This window comes from Ursus arctos, chromosome X (genome assembly GCF_023065955.2).
Source record: "Ursus arctos isolate Adak ecotype North America chromosome X, UrsArc2.0, whole genome shotgun sequence".
Classification (NCBI taxonomy): Eukaryota; Metazoa; Chordata; class Mammalia; order Carnivora; family Ursidae; genus Ursus; species Ursus arctos.
In genome coordinates, this window is record NC_079873.1 from 29,152,624 (window position 1) to 29,170,399 (window position 17,776).

Consider the following 17,776-nt stretch of genomic DNA (forward strand, 5'->3'; position numbering starts at 1 on the left):
TCTGTTGGGCATCTGTGGGTTTAAAAGATGAATATTTGGGAGATGGGTACAGTTTCTTCTAAACACATTAATTTGGGGAGACAATTGTCCTTCCTTTAAAGTAATTTCAACTATTACAGCGAGTTCTCTTGGTTTGTAATTTTTTTTTTCAACAGTGATGTGAAAGAAGGGAGTGTACTTGCAAGTAATTTCTAATATATAAATAGGAAGATACATGATTACAGAATTACCTTAAGTTCTGTTATGATTTCCTCTGGGAAAGGGAAAAATAGAGTGATGCAATTTTCATATTAGTACAGGTAATTCCATTCAAGGTTTGTAGCCTGACACTGATCATTGGATCAAATATCAAAGACTAGTTTTTTTGTTACTCCCATTATCCTTTTGCGTGTATGTACTTTTGGGAAGTGAAAGCACTTTTCAGCTTTAGCTGCCCTGTCTATGGAATGGAGATAACATACCTATTTTAACTATGTCTCAAACAAGTTAATTTATGGAAAAGTGGTTTATAATTTATAGAGCATTAAAAATACGAGGTCCTATTTTTGTTAATACTAGATGGGTTTAGCTTTTTCTCCATTCTACACATTGCTTTAAGATGTTAATCATATGAAAGATATAAAGATAAATTGGATGGTGTAAAACTTAAGCTAGTTAGCACGGCTTTTGTATCCGTTTATTTATTGTGAGGCAAGTGATGTTCCATAGAAGAGATCTAGGGTCATTGCATTTTATAAAGGTGAGAACACATTGTAGAAGCATCATAAATATTAAACAACCATATAAGATATTTGGAAGTATCTACTTAAACATTTTGCCATGCCTCTGAAATACCCCTTAGCATACTTTGAATAATTAATAGATGTTTTAAGAAAAATACTGACAGTAATGTGAAGCCCATTCATGTCTTTCAAAGCCTTTGGAGTTCCTGGGGATAAATCAATACAATTCTAAAGAAATGTATCCCTTTTCATTTAAAAAAAAAAAGGAAAGTAATTCAAGCAGTTTTCAATAAGTCATCATTGTGTAAGTTAGAATATTTCATTTTTGTCCCAAGGTAAGGTTAATAGGGATGCACCATGCAGAAAAAGAAAAAGCAACAATGACCAGTCACCCATTTATGCATGATGCCAATGGAAGTGTGAGTTTAGCGGGATGACTTCTCTTCTCTGGAAAGGTTGTTCACTGTTTACATTGAGGATGACACTGAAGCTCAGAAAAGATCTACTTGATTTTCTGTGATAAAAAAGTCTTCCCTACCAGCCTCCACAAAGGGGTATCAATTGTATATTAGTGTAAGTGCCATTATTTAGTTATTGCTAAATTGCAGGTAATAAGAAATTTGACCAATGTAGCATAAACAGATTTCAAGAAAGGAAGCAGCTTTTTCCAAAGGGGGTGGGGGGAAGTGACCGGAGAGAATGCAGAAAGGCTTTAACTTCAAGCAAGTGACCATTTCATTATGTACTATGGATGCTGGGGGGGCACGGGGGGTTCGGTTGGTTGAGCGTCTGCCTTTGGGATCGAGTCCGCGTCGGGCTCTCTGCTCAGCCGGGAGCCTGCTTCTCTCTCTCCCTCTGCCTGCCGCTCCCCCTGCTTTGCTCTCCCCCCCACCCCGGTCTGTCAAATAAATAAATAAAATCTTAAAAAAAATACTATGGACGCTGAGGAGATGAAACTCTGGAAGAACTGTCAGCGGTCGACCATTTTAAATCCCTGCCTTTTGACCATAAAGTATTATAGTATTATGCCAGTACTAAATATAAGGCAGCTTATCTAGACTAAGGTGTGGTTAGAGTCTCAAGGGCACAAATTAAGTGGTGGCATGTAAGTGATGAAGAAATCAGCCCATCAATGTTTAGAGAGAATCGGAATTCAGTAGTTGGAGAAATGCAGTTAAGTGTCAACGAAGGAGCATTTAAGTATTCCCTCCCCTGGGCCAAACACCTGCCTCCTCCCCACCCTCCGGATGTTTTACTGGATACTTACCAGGAGCTCCGTACACGTGTTATTGGTTCTCTTTCAAATAATCTTTCAAAGTTTGCTTACTTAGGACCTACGCAATTCCAACCTTCCTTGCGCTGCTGAGTATTCCAAAGCTCCTCTCCTGGTCTGAGTCTTAGGAGAGATCCCTTCCACTGCTGACCACAACACGAGTATTAGGCCATCTTTCTGTGGGAAATGAAATCTGTGATTTGGGTGTGTTACGGATTGGCATTTAGGATTGGCATGGGATGGGTCCAAGCCTCTGACTGGAATAATTGATCTCCCCTTCTTTCCTATAGTGCAATTTCATTTTTAAAAAGATGACAGTATAGTTTATTATTTTAAGAGCTTTGTTGAGACATAACTGATATACAAAAAAACTGCACATATTTAATGTATGTAATTTGATAAGGTTGGATATATGCATACATCCATGATGCCATCGTCACGACCAAAGTGACTGCCATATCCATCACTTCCAAATTTCTCTCGTACCCATCTCCCCTTTTTGGTTATAAAGAAACACTTGATAGATCTGGCCTCTTTGTATGCAATTTCTTTTCTTAATCAACTTTTATTTTGGAATAATTGCAGATTTACACAAAAGATGCAAAGACAGTACAGACAGTGCTCACATACCTTTCACTCAGTTTCCTTAATGTTAACATCTTACATCACCATCTGTATTACATGGATTACAACACTAAGAAATTAACATCGCTGGATCTTTATTAATGAACTGTAGGTTACAGACTTAACTCAGGTTTCACGAGTTTTCTCACAAATGTCTTTCTTCTGTTCTAGGATCAGAGGGATGCTTTTAAAACTTCAGTTGCATGATGTGTTTCCCCTGCTCAGAATTCAACAGTGGCTCAAAGTCCAAGCCTGCTTCACACAGTGGGCTGCAATGTACTACATCACCTTTTTCTCCCACAGCCAGTTACTTTTCTGGCCTCTCCTCAGCTCCCCTGCTTCCAGCCTCTCTGGGTCCCCATGATGCATTTGCAATTGACCTTCTTGCTGTTCTCTAAATATACCAGGCACACTCCTGCCTCAGGCCTTTGCACTGATGCTTCCCTCTGCCTGTGGCACTCTTCCTCAGAAATTTCTATGGCTAACTCTCTCATTTCCTTCAAGTCTTTGCCTAAATGTCACTTTATCAGGGATGCCCAACCCAGCTGCCTATCCTTCCCTACCCTGCCCGCCCCATTCCTATTCTCTTTAAAAATTTGTTTTTTTATAATTTTTATTTTGTAATATTAGTCACCATACAGTACATCCCCAGTTTTTGATGCAATGTTATTCTCTTTAAAATTTAAACAAACATTTTATTTTAGAATAGGTTTCAATTTACCAAATAAAAGTTGCAAGAACAGTACAGACAGTTCCCATATACCCCCACAGCCTGTCCTTACCACGTTGCATTACTGTGGTAAACCGGTTACAGTTAAGAATCCAACATTGGTACATTTGGATTGCATGAGTTTTTTCTTCATGTCCTTCGCCTCTTCCAGGATCACATCGAGGATACTACATTACATTTAGTCATGTCTCCGTAGTCTCCTCTGATAGATGACAGTTCCTCAGACTTCCTTTGTTTTTATGACCTTGACAGATCTGAAGAATGCTCATCAGATATTTTGTAGATTGCCGCTCAGATGGGCTTGTCTGATATCTTTCTCATGGTCAGGTAGGGATTATGTGTTTGGGGGAGAGAAAGCACTGAGGTCAGGTGCCATTTTCATTACATCATGTCAAGGGAACATACTGTTAGGATGACTTATCACTGTTGACGGTGACCTTGATCAGCTGGCTGAGGTAGCGTTTGTCAGGTTTTTCTGCTGTGCGCTTACTCGTTTACCGTTTACTGCACTCTTTGGAAGGAAGTCATTATGTGCAGCCCCCACTTGAGGAGTACAGAGTTACGGTCCACCTCCTTGAGGACAGAGCATCTATACGGAAATTATTTGGGATTCTTCCACATGGGAGATTTGTGTATTCTCCTCCATTTACTCGTCTGTTCGATCCTTTCTTTATATCCATATGGACTGAAGGAAATTTATTTTATACTTGAGGTCACAATCCAGTACTACTTTGTTTCTTTTGTTGCTCAAGTTTTTCCAGCTTTGGCCATTGCGAGCTCTTTTTCTTAGCTCCTGTGTCATGCCCAGTACTTTTGTTTTATAAGCACTCCCTTACTTTCTGGCATTTCTAAAAGATGTTCCAGGCTCATCTTGTACATTCTGTCCCTCTGCCCTAAAATCAGCCATTTCTTCAGGACGTGCCTGCTCTTTTTATCGGAGGGTGGTATTAGCAACCAAGGTCTGGATGCTGATTATGTTCATTGCTACTGAGATAGAACTGCTTCTAGGCCCTCGTGGTGAACAAAACTGAAACTATATGTATATTTTATTTTCATCAGTGTTTTATAGTTTTCCATATAGAGATCTTGTGTATATTTTGTTTTATACCTAATTTTATACCTAAGTACTTCTTTTTTTGGTGGTGTTATAAATGATACACATGTTTTTTTTTTAAATTTCAAATTCCATTTGTTTATTGCTGTTGGGGAAGCTATTGACTTTTGCATATTTACCTTGTGTCCTGTGCCCTTCCTAAGCTTACCTCTTAGGCATACCAGGAGGTTTTTTGGGGTTTTTTGTGTTGTTGTTGTTGTCGTTGTTTTATGGTAGGTTCTTTGGGGTTGTCTCAGTAGACGTTCACCTCATCTGCAGATAAAGGCAGTTTTATTTCTTCCTCTCCAGTCTGTATACATTTTAGTGATTTCCCTTGCCTTATTGCAGTAGGTAGTATTTCCAGTAATATGCTGAATATGAGTGGCGAAGGAGGATATCCTTGCCCTGTGCTTGACCTAAGGGAGAAAAGCATTTAGTTTCTCACCATTAAGTATAAATGTTAGCTGTAAGTGTTTCATACCTACCCTTTATTACGTTGAGAAAATTCCCTTCCACTCCTAGGATTTTGAAAATTTTTATCATGAATGGGTATTACATGTTATTTAATCTTTTTGCATCTATGGATGTGACCATGTGATATTTTTATTAGCTTGTTAATGTGGTCAAATAAATTGATTGATGAAAGTTAAACCAGCATTGTATCCTGGGATGATCCCAGCCAGGCCATGGTACATAATTCCTTTAATACATAATTAAGTTTAATTTGCTAATATTTTATTGAAGATTTTTAATCTATAGTCAAAGGATATAATTGTTGTTTTCTTGCATATCCTTCTCTGGTTTTAGATTACTGCTGGCCTCAGAAAATGAGTTGCAAAGTGTTCTCTCCTTTTCTACTTTCTGAAAAGATTGTGTAGTTTTGGAATTACTTCTTTAAAAGGTTTGGTGGCGTGCACCAGTTAAATCATTTGGGCCTGGTATTTTTCTTTAGAAGATTTTTAGCTACTAATTCAATCTGTTTGATAGACACAAGTTTATTTAGGTTATCTTTTTCTCCTTAAATGAAGTTTGGTTGTTTGTGTCTTTCAAGGAATTGGTCTGTTTCATCTAAGTTATTGAATTTATGGGCATAGGGTTGTTCATAGTATTCTCTTATTATCCTTGGTATCCTTTTATTATCCTTTTAATGTTCTGGGATCAGTAGTGATGACATTTCTTTTATTAGATATTGGTACTTTTTATCTTTGCTCTTTTTAATTTTCTTTGGTTGACCTTTGTTGCTAGAGTTTTATAAATTTTGTTGGTCTTTTCTCTGGCTGCTTTAAAAATTTTGTCTTTGTCCTTAGTTTTCTGCAGTTTGAATACGATAATGGTAGGGGAGAGTGTGTGGGGGGGTATGTATCCTCTTTGGTGTTTCTGAACCTCTTTGATCTTTAGATTGGTCTTTGTCACTAATTTTTAAAAATTTTCAGCCATTATTACTTCAACTGTTGATTCTGCTCCATTCTTTTTCTAATATTGCAGTTTTGCATCTGTTTTATTTTTATTTTTTTCAAAGATTTTATTTATTAGAGAGAGAGAGAGAAAGAGAGAAACAGAAAGAGAAAGTGCAAGCAGGGGGAGCAGCAGGCAGAGGAAGAGCGAGAAGCAGGCTCCCCATTGAGCAGGGAGCCTGACACAGGACTCGATCCCAGGGTCCTGGGATCATGACCTGAGCCAAAGACAGGTGCTTCACCGACTGAGCCACCCAGGCATTCCCAGTTTTGCATCTGTTACAGTTTCATATAGTCCTGCAATTCTTAGATGTCTGTTCTTTTTTTCACATTTTTTTTCCTCTTTGTATTTCAGTTTAGAAAATTTTTATTGACCTGTCTTTCCTTTTGGTACTTTCTCATAGTTACCATCTTTCTGCTGACATCTGGTTTTGCATCCACCTTTTTTATGAAAGCCTTAACACATTAATCATAGTTATTTTTAATTCCCTGACAATTCCAACATTAGTGTCGTATCTGAATCTGGTTTTGTTGATTGCTTTGTGTCTTCAGACTGTCTTTTGTTTGTTTTTCCTTTGGCATGCCTTACAATATTTTGCTGGAAGCCAGATATGTGGTATAGTGTGTTAAATACTGGGTTAAATAGATCTTCAGTATGAGGATTTATTTTAATCTCACCAGTAGTTGTGTTTGGTGTCTGTTGTAGTTAGGGGTACGAGAGGTTTCAAATTCCTCCAGTGTCCTCTCTCTCCAGCTCTCCTGTTGCCTTAAGGGCTTCTTCCCTTTGTACTACTCATCAGAGACAGTGTGTCTCTGTTGTCCCAGCTGTAATCCACTATTATTGTTCCTGGAGACATTACTGCAGTAGTGATGGGGCGTAGGCAAGGGGAAGCTTCCTCTAATCACCTGATTAAATTCTAGTTTGGGGAAAGACTATGGGCGTGTGCCTAGGGCATGTGGCTTTCCCAGGTGTTTCTGTCCCTGCTTTAGGCATAGAAATTTTTCATCCCTTGCCCTCTAATCCTCCCCCTACCACAGGACATTGCTTGTCCTCCAGTGCCCCCAGTTACACAGACTGAGATCCTCTCTCCTGTACATTTAATCTTGTAGTTCTTTCTTTAAGTGACACAGGGAGGCCGTGGCAGAGTCGAGCTCCCTTCCCTCAGCTTGACTGGGATTTCCCTGATGCCAGCCATCAACGTCAGACCTCTTGGAGATTAAGCCTTTTGTTCTCTAAGGGAGAAGGGTCTGGGTGGATTTTCACAAGGCTACTCCCCTTCCTCTCCACCAGCTGGGGCCATGTGGTGGAGGGAGCTGTCTTAGGATTCTTGATTCTGTGACAGCCTGGTGGGTTCCCATAGGGAAAACCTATAAAAGTGTGGATCCCTCCCTAGGACTTTGGCTCTCACGAGCTGCTCACTCTCATGATAGTCCATAGTCAGCCTCTAGCAGTTCATCGAAATTTCTAGTTTATCGGACCTTCCAGCTTAAATGGCATCTGCCCAGTGGCTTTTGCTCCAGATAATTCTATGCCTGAGTTGTCTTCCTGGAGGAGCCCATCTCTTCAGGTTTGGGGATGGTAGTCTGGCCTGCAGTCTCAGTTCTCTGAGGTGTTGAAGAAAAAGGTGTTGATAGCTTGTCAAGTTTTCCTTGTTGTAAGGATGGGAATTAGGGCTTCTAAGCTTTGAACTGAAACCAAAGTTCCTGCAATGAAGTTTTAATAAATGATGGCCTCTTATTTTTGAATTACTAATCCATGATTACTTGCCTTCTAATTCAGACTCTACTGTCCTCCAAGATTCAAACATTCATTATTCCAAACCACAGTATATAATATCCATTAGATATTTACCTGTCATCGAATTAGTTTATTATTACTGAAGTTGAGAATTGAAATGGATTTAGAGATTATTTCCTCATCCCTCTCGTGTCAGATTATTATTTCCCTATCCCTTTCACGGTAGATTATTTCCCCAGTCCCTTTCATGTTAGAGATTTTCAAATTGATTTGGCTCTATCGCCCACTGAAGGTCATTCAGAGTTCGTGACAGAGCTGAGGGCCCGATTTACTTCCCGGTCCCTTTACTGCGTGGGTGATTGAAAAGCACATTGCCTGCCCTCCCATGTATCCCTGCAAGGTGTCGTGCTAAACATATTTATGTCTACCTGTGTTATCAGCCTTCTGTTGCACATAGTAGTTGCTTTAATAATGATGTCTTACCTTCAGATAAAAACACTTTTATACATGTTATAGTTTTTGATACTTTTTATAATCCAGTTGTACGGAACGATGATTCTCAGTGAGTTTTGAATTCCTGTTGGTATTCACAGAAGGTAAATGATTTGTCTAAACACACGAGGCTGAAACAGAGGCAAACGTCAAGACTAAAACTCGGTTCTCATAGTCGGAACCTGCATGCAGATTCTTGGCCATTAGGGAAACCAGCTGCCTTTTGCAGGATGCTGACAACCTGGTGTCACTGCCCACGCTATTCTTAGTACAAAAGAATGCACACCTGCCTCTGCTTCACGAAGTGCACTTCCCAGAGCAACCTCCGGCACGAAATGAGTGCTCAAAGCTGTTGTCCATTGATCAGCTGCACCTTTCATAGGCCATGACTTTTCCAGACAGCGCTGTTCAACGCAGCAGGAACAAGCAGGCACAGACTCTGTAACATTGACTATTATTGGGCTTTCCTGGAGTTATAGGTGAATATTTATTGGAATTCACTCTGTGTGCTAAGGTTTTTTCGTTTCACAGTTTGGACAGCATTCCATTTCCTTTTTTGTCCTCTCAGTGTATTATTTGCTCTTCTGCCATGTGTTTGCTGTCTCTGTTTTGAATTGTGGTTAATTGTGCACACAGTTCTTTTCCAGGCCTGGAAACACCTTAAAAGGTGCTTCATGTCATATTCATCTTTGTATCTGTAGGGCTTAATAAAGAGGCTTCCTCAGCATGAGTATTCCCTAGTGCTGTGGCTTTGGGGGAAAATGTAGTGGTTTGTATTATACTTAGTAGATTCCGTTAGGTTCTCATTCTCAAAAAGATGCTTCTGACAGTGCAAGACCCTTTCAGCCTTAAAGCTCCAGTCAGTTTCTGCCTGGGTAAGCTCAAGTGCAGTAGAGAGGGAGAAAAAAAAGTATGGAAATCTTAAAAGTCCAGTTCTTATACACCCCACCCAAAGACTTGGGGGAGTTGGGGTAAAACTCACCAAAGCACGTATTCAAAGAACTCCTGTTGGATTCTATTTTGCTTTAAGATTGTTTTTTTCTCTTTCCATCTCACACTCTCCCTTGCCTTATCTACTCTCATCTGATAAAACACTGCGACTAAGTAGTCTTATTAATCTTATGCCCCCCTGCCCCCTAAAATATGGGACCACTTTTAACTTCATGCTTTACCTATATGGAGTGGACGATTGTAAAACTGACGTTTTCATACTAATTCACTGGGCAAGAGCAGCTGGAAATCACAATGCTATCTGTAGAACTCTACGGCATATTCTTCTGCTAAATTCCATTATAGGAATGAAAATAATTTTACTTTCTTAAAATACGACTTTGCACACATCGCACATGTGAAAAGTGTTATTGTATATATTTTTAAGAAATTATATTTTCCCAAAGTTTTGCCATTGATATACATTCATTATTTTTCTGTTTTTACACCCACCTTTGTAGTACACACGTCTCCACCATACTGTATATAAAGGAGAGTAATTACTTGGGTTACCCCCTCTGCTTGTCATCCAAGTCTGCTCATCTTAGGAATCTTTATGTACAGCAGTTCTTTAACTCAATACTTATTTAGTCCTGGAGGGTGAATTTTATACACACACACACACACAACTATATAACTGCATGAGTGTGAATGATACATATTCATATAAGGATTTTTAATGCACTCTTTTTTCTTTTGATTTTTGTTTGCTTTGCCTTTTCTCTTCTTCTCTTTCTTACCTCATGTGTTCTCCCAGGAAGTAATCCATGTTAACAACTTTGAATTCTTTATTTTTTTCTACGCTAACCTTAGCATGTGTATACATACACACACACACACACACACACACACACACACACACACATTGCTATAGGAATTGTGCTTCATCGTTTTAAAAAATTAGGACCATACTTTGCAAAGTTTTCTGCAACTTGGATTTCTCACTCATCATTTACCTTGTAGAGTATCTTCCTTGCTGACTGGTCCAACTTGAATTCATTATTTTAAAATATTTATTCCCTACATGTAGTACATGGTGTGGATATGCCATAATTCCTCAATTTATGTCATTCAGTTTGTTTTTGACATTAAAATAAGCATTAAACATGATATATATATTTCAGTGTTATGTATGCTTATGTTATATATGTGTGTTATGTAGTTTCATAATATTAATGTTATTATATATAAAAAATCTCCAAAATCATAAAAGAGGGCTTTTATTTCTATGGGGGAGATTTCCAGAAGTGGGCCAAAGTGAATGGAATTTTAACTTTTAATAGATTGTTATGGATTGAATTGCGTCCCCTAAAAAATATGTTGAATTCATAACCTGTCTTTGCAGATGTAATCAAAACAAGATGAAGTCATACTGCATTTGGGGCGGGCCCTCTTCCAGTGACTTCTGTCTTTATAAGAAGAGGAACATTTGGACACAGACACACAGAAGAGGCCATGTGAAGACAGGGGCAGAAATTGGAGTGGTCCACCCCCAAGCCAAGGAACATCAAGTTTCACCGTCAACCACTAGAACCAAGGACGTCTGGTGAGGCCCTGTGGACACCTTGATTTCAGACTTCGAGCCGCCAGAACGGTGAGACAATACATTCCTGGTTTTTTTTTTAAGTCTGTTTATGTTGTTTGTGGGACTTTGTTATAGCAAACCTAGGAAACTAACACATCCATTTGCAAGAGTAATGTCCCTAAAGACAGGTGTTCTTATTTCCGAATTTATAATGGCAATTGTTTCAGTGACGATCTTTTAGTGTATATTTGTTGTTGGTTTTTGGTAAGAAGTCTGCCATAAGTAGTTTCCTTTTATTCCTGTTCTGTGTGCTATTTTTATTAATAAGGCTCTGAATTTCACCAAATGATTAGCATTTATTAATATTATCATGAGGCTTTCCTACTTTACTTTTTGATAGAATGGATTCTGTTTGTATCTTTTGTGGTAATTTTCCCATCCTTACATTTAGAATAAGCCCTACCTAGACATAATGTGCTATTCTTCTGACTTTATATCCTAATATGTCTTTTGAACATTTCATGTCTATTCATAAGTGGTGGTGGGCTACGCTTTTAACTGTTGTTATCAGGTTTAGCATTAAAGTCTTGTTGGCTTCGTAAAATGCATTAGAGAGCTTTTCCTCTTTTTCTATTCAGTTGAAATACTTTAGATTACATTAAAATTAACTTTTCCCCCCTTAATATCATATAGAACTCACCTATAAACCACTCTGGCTCTTGTGACTTTTTTTTTTTTTTAACAAAATGGTCACTTGAAAACATTTGAACTTTTACGAAAGTAGGAAGTATTATATGATGAACCTCTTCATACCCACACCCAGCTTTAATTCAAGTTGGAACTCTAGTTGGCAGGAGAACTGAAGCACCAGGTGATGATTTGTGATTTTTAAAATAAGTTTTATGATACCAATGGATTTCAACTTCTTTCCCAAACCTGGACATTTTACCCAAGTTATAAAGTTGAAATAATCTGTTACTTCCCCACTTGTCTTCTTAAGAAAATTCATCAAACATTAATTGAGGGTAGTTGAATGCTACACCCTGCCTTCAGAGGGTGGGGACTAAAGGCTTGAATTGGGCTAAGGTCCCAGCTCCCTAAGTTACCAATAATTGAGGCTCAGTTTCCTCATCTGTAAAGTGGAGAAAGAAGAGTGTCTGCTTTGTGGGATGGTGGTGAGGATTAGGTGAAATAGTACCTATAAGACAGAAGGGGGCTGCTGCAGGTTACCACACAGAAAACAGCTTTAGGACTGAGGCGTTCGTTCTTACGGCTGCTAGGAGTTGGCTGCCAATGGCTCACAGATGAGTCCTTCTTTGGGACTTGTCCTCATCGGAAAGGAACTGCACTGAACAAAGTTGTGCCCCATCTTGAAGGTCAGCACAAGGCCAAAAGTTGTTCAGTTTTGTCTGGTCCTCTTGCCTCCATTCAGGTCAACTGTGAAGGGCCATCCAGCCTCCTAGCTCCCTGTGGCATTGGCTATGGCCTCTGTGTAGCTGCCATGCGCAAGTTCTCCTGCTGCCCAGTCCTGTTTCCCTCAGCCCCTCATAGGCGTTGATAACAAGAGAATCTCCAGTAAAATGGGTGTCCGCACCTTCTGTCTCAGTCTGTTTCTGAGGGAGGGCAGCCCCAGATAGTGCTTAAAACAGGGCCTGGTAAACATTCGATACCAACTGTTACTGTGAAATGGCTGTTAAAATGATCATAGATCTCAGATACCGCAGAGCCTTTCCTGCTTACCTCCAAAAGTCTGCCCGGTCATGTGGCAGTGGGGCTCACTCTCTCTCCACTGGACTCACGTTTGCTTCAAGCTGGTGCTTTGTGGTCCGACTCTGAGTAGAGTGATGATGTAAGAGGTTTGACAGCTCCGAACATAAAGAGGATTTCTCCACCTGAGCAGAATAATGGCATTTGCTGTATAACACCAGCACATACCTACCCGGAAGCAGTAGAATTGGGCATTTGTGTTTTGTAATTCAGTGTTCAATATGTTGTGGACTATGTTGGTGCAAGCTGGCAGACAAAACTCATTTGATGCCAAAAGTTAAAGGAAAAAAATCATATGGAGTTAAAATATTGAGAAAATATTGATTAGCATTTTCTACAATTCTGATTTAGTCATGAACCTCCTCAGTCTGGCTTATGGGAGCCTACACTGAAATCTGTGTGTGTGGGTGTGGAACATGGCCCTATGTGGGTAAGTGCAGACTATTTGAAATATATAAGCAGATAGACTTCATTCAACATATGTACCTCAAGGAAGTGAATCAGTCAATTATGTGGCTATTGTGGATAATTGAACATGGTGATGGTGCCTAAATTTGGTATGGGGGGTGGTGGTGTATTTTTAGTAACTTGACTTTTTTTCCTAAACTGCCTACAGAGCAGATTTAACATCTATCCCAAAATACTCTCAACAGTAATTTATAGAAGTGTCAGAAAAACCTGATAGGCTAACATATTGGCATCAACATGATTCTTTAATTTTATTATTATTTAACTTAATTTTTAAATTTAAACTCTTAACTCATCCCCATTGAGCTATGTGGTCCGATTATTCTCTGGGCAGTGAGCAGAGGGTCTTTTGTCTACAGCACTTCCTTGAACTGAAAGGAGAATTTACAATACACGCGAGAGCATTTTTCTTACATCCTTTTGGAAGCCCATTATTAAAGTTTGGTTGTCTATTCCTCACACTTGTAGTGGCATTTAATGGTTTAATTATGTTACTGATCACTTAAGTCCGTATTAATATTCCTTTCAAGAGTCCCTGGAATCCTTGGCAGTACTGAGAGAACAAATGAGACTGATAGGGCAAAGAGGTTAGATGCTGACCCCAGGAGACATAATATTTGCATTTTGTATCGAGCATTTCAAAGAGAAAAAATAAAGCTAATGCCTTTAATTATCTAAACTAGATGTTTGTAGAGGGTGAGCCACATGGAGAACAGTCTCACTAATCTCTACCAGAACACTGGATGGTATAAAATATGAGGGTTAAGCATACTGCCCCCAAATCCCACACATTTATTATCTTTTTGCAGCCAGTTTAATAAAAGCATTCTGATTTTTTAAAAAGAACACAAAAACTTTGCAGCAGTAATTCAGGACAGGTCATGCAAATTCCAGTGTAAGACACATTGATAAATATCAGGTCTCGCTTTTGAGATACATTTACATTTCTAACAGAAAAAAAGAGTTGGATAAATTATTTCAAACCACTCTCCTGGTCCCCCGAGCAGCAGTTTTATTTCATGAAGAGTGTGGATGGGCCCTGGAGACAAAACAGAGCTATCACCATTGATAGATTTGCTTGAAATTTGATGTTTACACTTATGCTCCAATTTGGGCATCTTCAAGTAGAGAGTAAGGAGTCAAGAGGAGGGAATTCTAAGAAAATTTGGGGCTGAAATACAGTGGCTTTGGAGACTATTTGGTAAATACAATGAATCTCAAGGCCAGGAAGTTCTTTCAAAGTATACTATGGCCAAACTAGAAATTGGAGAGTCAAATGTGATGTCCTCTGTGTGTCCTGTCTGTTCTTTGAAACCGGAGCTATAAAGCTATTGAACTGCTACATAAGGAGTAGAACAGATACAGCATGATTCAGAATCCTCCCAAGGACAGTTCAAAATTTGCCTTCAGATTTTCCCTAGGTACGTGTTTTCCTGCAGGATTGTGGTGACATCTTTTTTTTTTTTTTTTTTAATTTATTCAATAGGTTGGAAATGGCTTAAGTAATTTGGTCCATGTTTTTCTAAAAAATCTGGATGGACCCGAGTAAGAATGATGAACATATCATGATTACAAGTCAGCAAATATTCAGTAATCACTTGTTATGAACAGGCAGGAGGTACAAATCTAACATATTATGAAGTGTCTCTGCTGGGCCTATCCTAAGAAATTCCACATACACCATGTCTATTATTCCTCACAGAAACCATGGGGACCTGTATACAGGTCCTCATTTTGACAGCTGAGAAAAATGAAGTTTACTTTTTTTTTAAGATTTTATTTCATTAAAGAGTGAGAGGGAGAGAGAGGACACAAGTGGGGTGAGGGGCAGATGGAGAAGCAGACTCCCTGCTGAGCAGGGAGCCTGACCTGGGGCTCAATCCTGGGACTCCAGGATCATGACTGGAGCTGAAGGCAGATGCTTAACTGACAGAGCCACCCAGGCGCTCCGAGAAAAATGAAGTTTAGAGAGTCACAACATGAGAAGCAGGAACCACTTTCAGTGAGATTTGAGTACCCCCCACCTTCCTCAAAGAATCTGTAGACCGACTGGAGAGAAGAGACAAATATTTGAAATAAGAAATTATCTGTGTCAGAGTAGACATTTTATTGACAGGGAGTGCTTGGCGTATCAGTCAGTATATTGTATTTGAGAGAAACAGGAGTTCACGAAGAACCATTCTGGTGTTCAGGAAAGATAGGATGGACAAAGTGGGCCTCCGATTCGACAAGGATCCTTGAAAACTTAGTAGAACTTCAGCAGAGTGGATGTGAGCGGCGTTGCCAGTAGTGGAATGCTTATGTCCAAAGGCCCACAGATGGATCATCAAAGGTGGGTTAGGCAGAAAATGGCTGACCGGTGTTATGGGAAGGGTTGTTTGGGAGGAAAAGCTAACTGTAAGGTTAATTTTAGTCTACAGATGTTATATTTCAGCTTGTGTTGGCCTCTTGTTTAGTATCTGTATAGTATCTGTAGAAGAATTAACCTAAGGTATTCTGTTAATCTGACATGGAGAAGCAGAAGAGGAGGAAAGATCGTGGACATGAGACAGGAGACAGTGTGGGTGATGTCGACACACATTTTACAAACAAGATACTTTTGCTGCAGATTTAAGATTGAGAGATTTTTTAAAAGATGGTTGCTGTGTTACATATCTTATTCCATTTTATTTCTATTAGTTTCATATTACCACTCTAGCAAATTAACCATAAACCCTGGTATTGGAATGCAAATTTATAATCCTTCAGTTCTGAAGAAGTTCAAAATGGTTCTCACTAGGCTAACATCAAGGTGTTGGCAGAGTTGTGTTCCTTTTGGGAGCTCCAGGAGAGAATTTATTTTCTTGTCTTTTCCAGCCTCTAGAGATCACCTGACTCCATCAGCAATCATACTCTGACCTCTGCTTCCTTTATCACATGTTCTTTTCTGACTGACTCTCCTGTCTCCTTCTTTCTAAGGACCCTTGTCTTTCTCTGTCCTGACTATGTCACTCTGAGCATCCATTAAATCCCCCGAGCCTCATTACTATCATTTGAGAAACTGAGGTTTTTACCCATCTCTAAGTTCTGTTGTGGGGATTAAGATAATGTAGGTGAAAATATATGGAGCAGTACCTATTACAAGCCATTAACTAAAACTAGCAGTAGTAGTAGTAGTAGTAGTAGTAGTAGTAGTAGAAGTAATGGCATTCTGTGGGGATGCTAAAAAATTTTAAAAATTGTTATACTGAAGCATATAGAATAGGTATAGAGCCAGACTGAACAACTGTTACTAATTCAAAGAGAATTATTTTGATACACCTGAAGCTAACATCACACTGTATGTTAACTATACTGGAATTAAAGTAAAATAAAAAGAGAATTAATTTGAAATACAATAAAATCATTGTTGAGAATAATAGGGTTTCTTTATTCAAGTTTTGTTTTAATTCAGTCTCAGCTTTATATCACTGATGAAGGTTCTCAAATTTCTTTTTAGTATTTTTATGACTGAGAGTGAGTTAGGTGGACCTAGATATTTCCCCAATTATAAATCATCTGAAATTCAGATTGATCCTGGCATTTGTATACTCAATGCCAGTCTTCCAAGGATGCCTTCAAGTGAGTACAGTTTGCCTTCAGTTCGGGCACATCCTCTTAAAATTATGCCACATCAATGGGTAAGATGTTCGGTAGCTTAGCATATTTTGAGGTTTACAGTCAGTGATGGTCACAGCACTTAAAACATGATTCATACTCATAAATCCTTGAATATCTTCAAAAATTCTAACATAATTACCACCAAATAATTCTAGGATTCTTTAGGATAGGTGATTTCTTTGATTTCAAGGCACTTTGGTAATAGGAAAGAAATGCAGTCTTCAGATGTCATCCACTCCGTCCATATGTCCAATCTGCATCTGTGTACTTGCACTTCTGTCAGTAAATAAGTGTGCTCCCTTATTCCTGAGTATTCTTTAAAACTTCAAGTTTTAAAACTTCCTTGTGTCCCACGGTCTTCTCTCAGCAAGAAAGCAAAGTCTTGTAAGCTACTGGGGCTTTCACAAGTTGAGTCTTTGGGAGTCCTTGAATTCCCCCAAAGACTGGTTAAGAAAGTGCCTTCGTAAAGCTTTTCACCTTAACATTTGACTGCATTAACATAAGCAAAATATCCATACTCTATCGCAACATCTTAAAAATAACCAGTAAGTAGAAAATGTAGGACACCTCCAACATGACATCTGCAATGATCCAAATGGAAAATTTTGCAACATAAAGTTCTGTGACAAATGATTTCATGACAGCCAGGTACATCAACCTTCCTTTTGACATGAAACCTTATTTAAAATGTTAATTTAAAATGTTTCCACCTTTCAATATTGGCATTAGATCTGTGACCAGTTGAACCTGTTTCTTCTTTGTTTAATGTAAACATCTAAAATTTCGTACTGGGGCACCTGGGTGGCTCAGTCAGTTAAGCGTCTGCCTTCTGCTCAGGTCATGATCTCAGGGTCCTGGGATTGAGCCCCGCAACAGGGTCCCTGCTCCGTGGGGAGTCTGCTTCTCTCTCTCCCCCTCCCCTTGCTCTCTCTGTCTCTCTCTCTCTCGCTCACTCTTTCTCTCAAATAAATAAAATCTAAAAAATAAAATAAAATTTCATACCAACTGTGCAATGTGCTCTACTAATCATGTGTAATACAGCAAGTGCTGGAGGGTCCAGACCCAAAAGACAGAGAGTTGTATCAGGTTAGGCTGTATTTGGGGAAAGGTGAATGTATCATCTCACAGTATGGGAGTAATGAACTGAGCTGAAGATACAGTATGAGCGTTGCTATTTATTAAATATCTTATATGATGAGTCCTCTTCCAAGAACTATACATATACAATTACATGATCTCTTCGTAATAACAACTCTTAAAC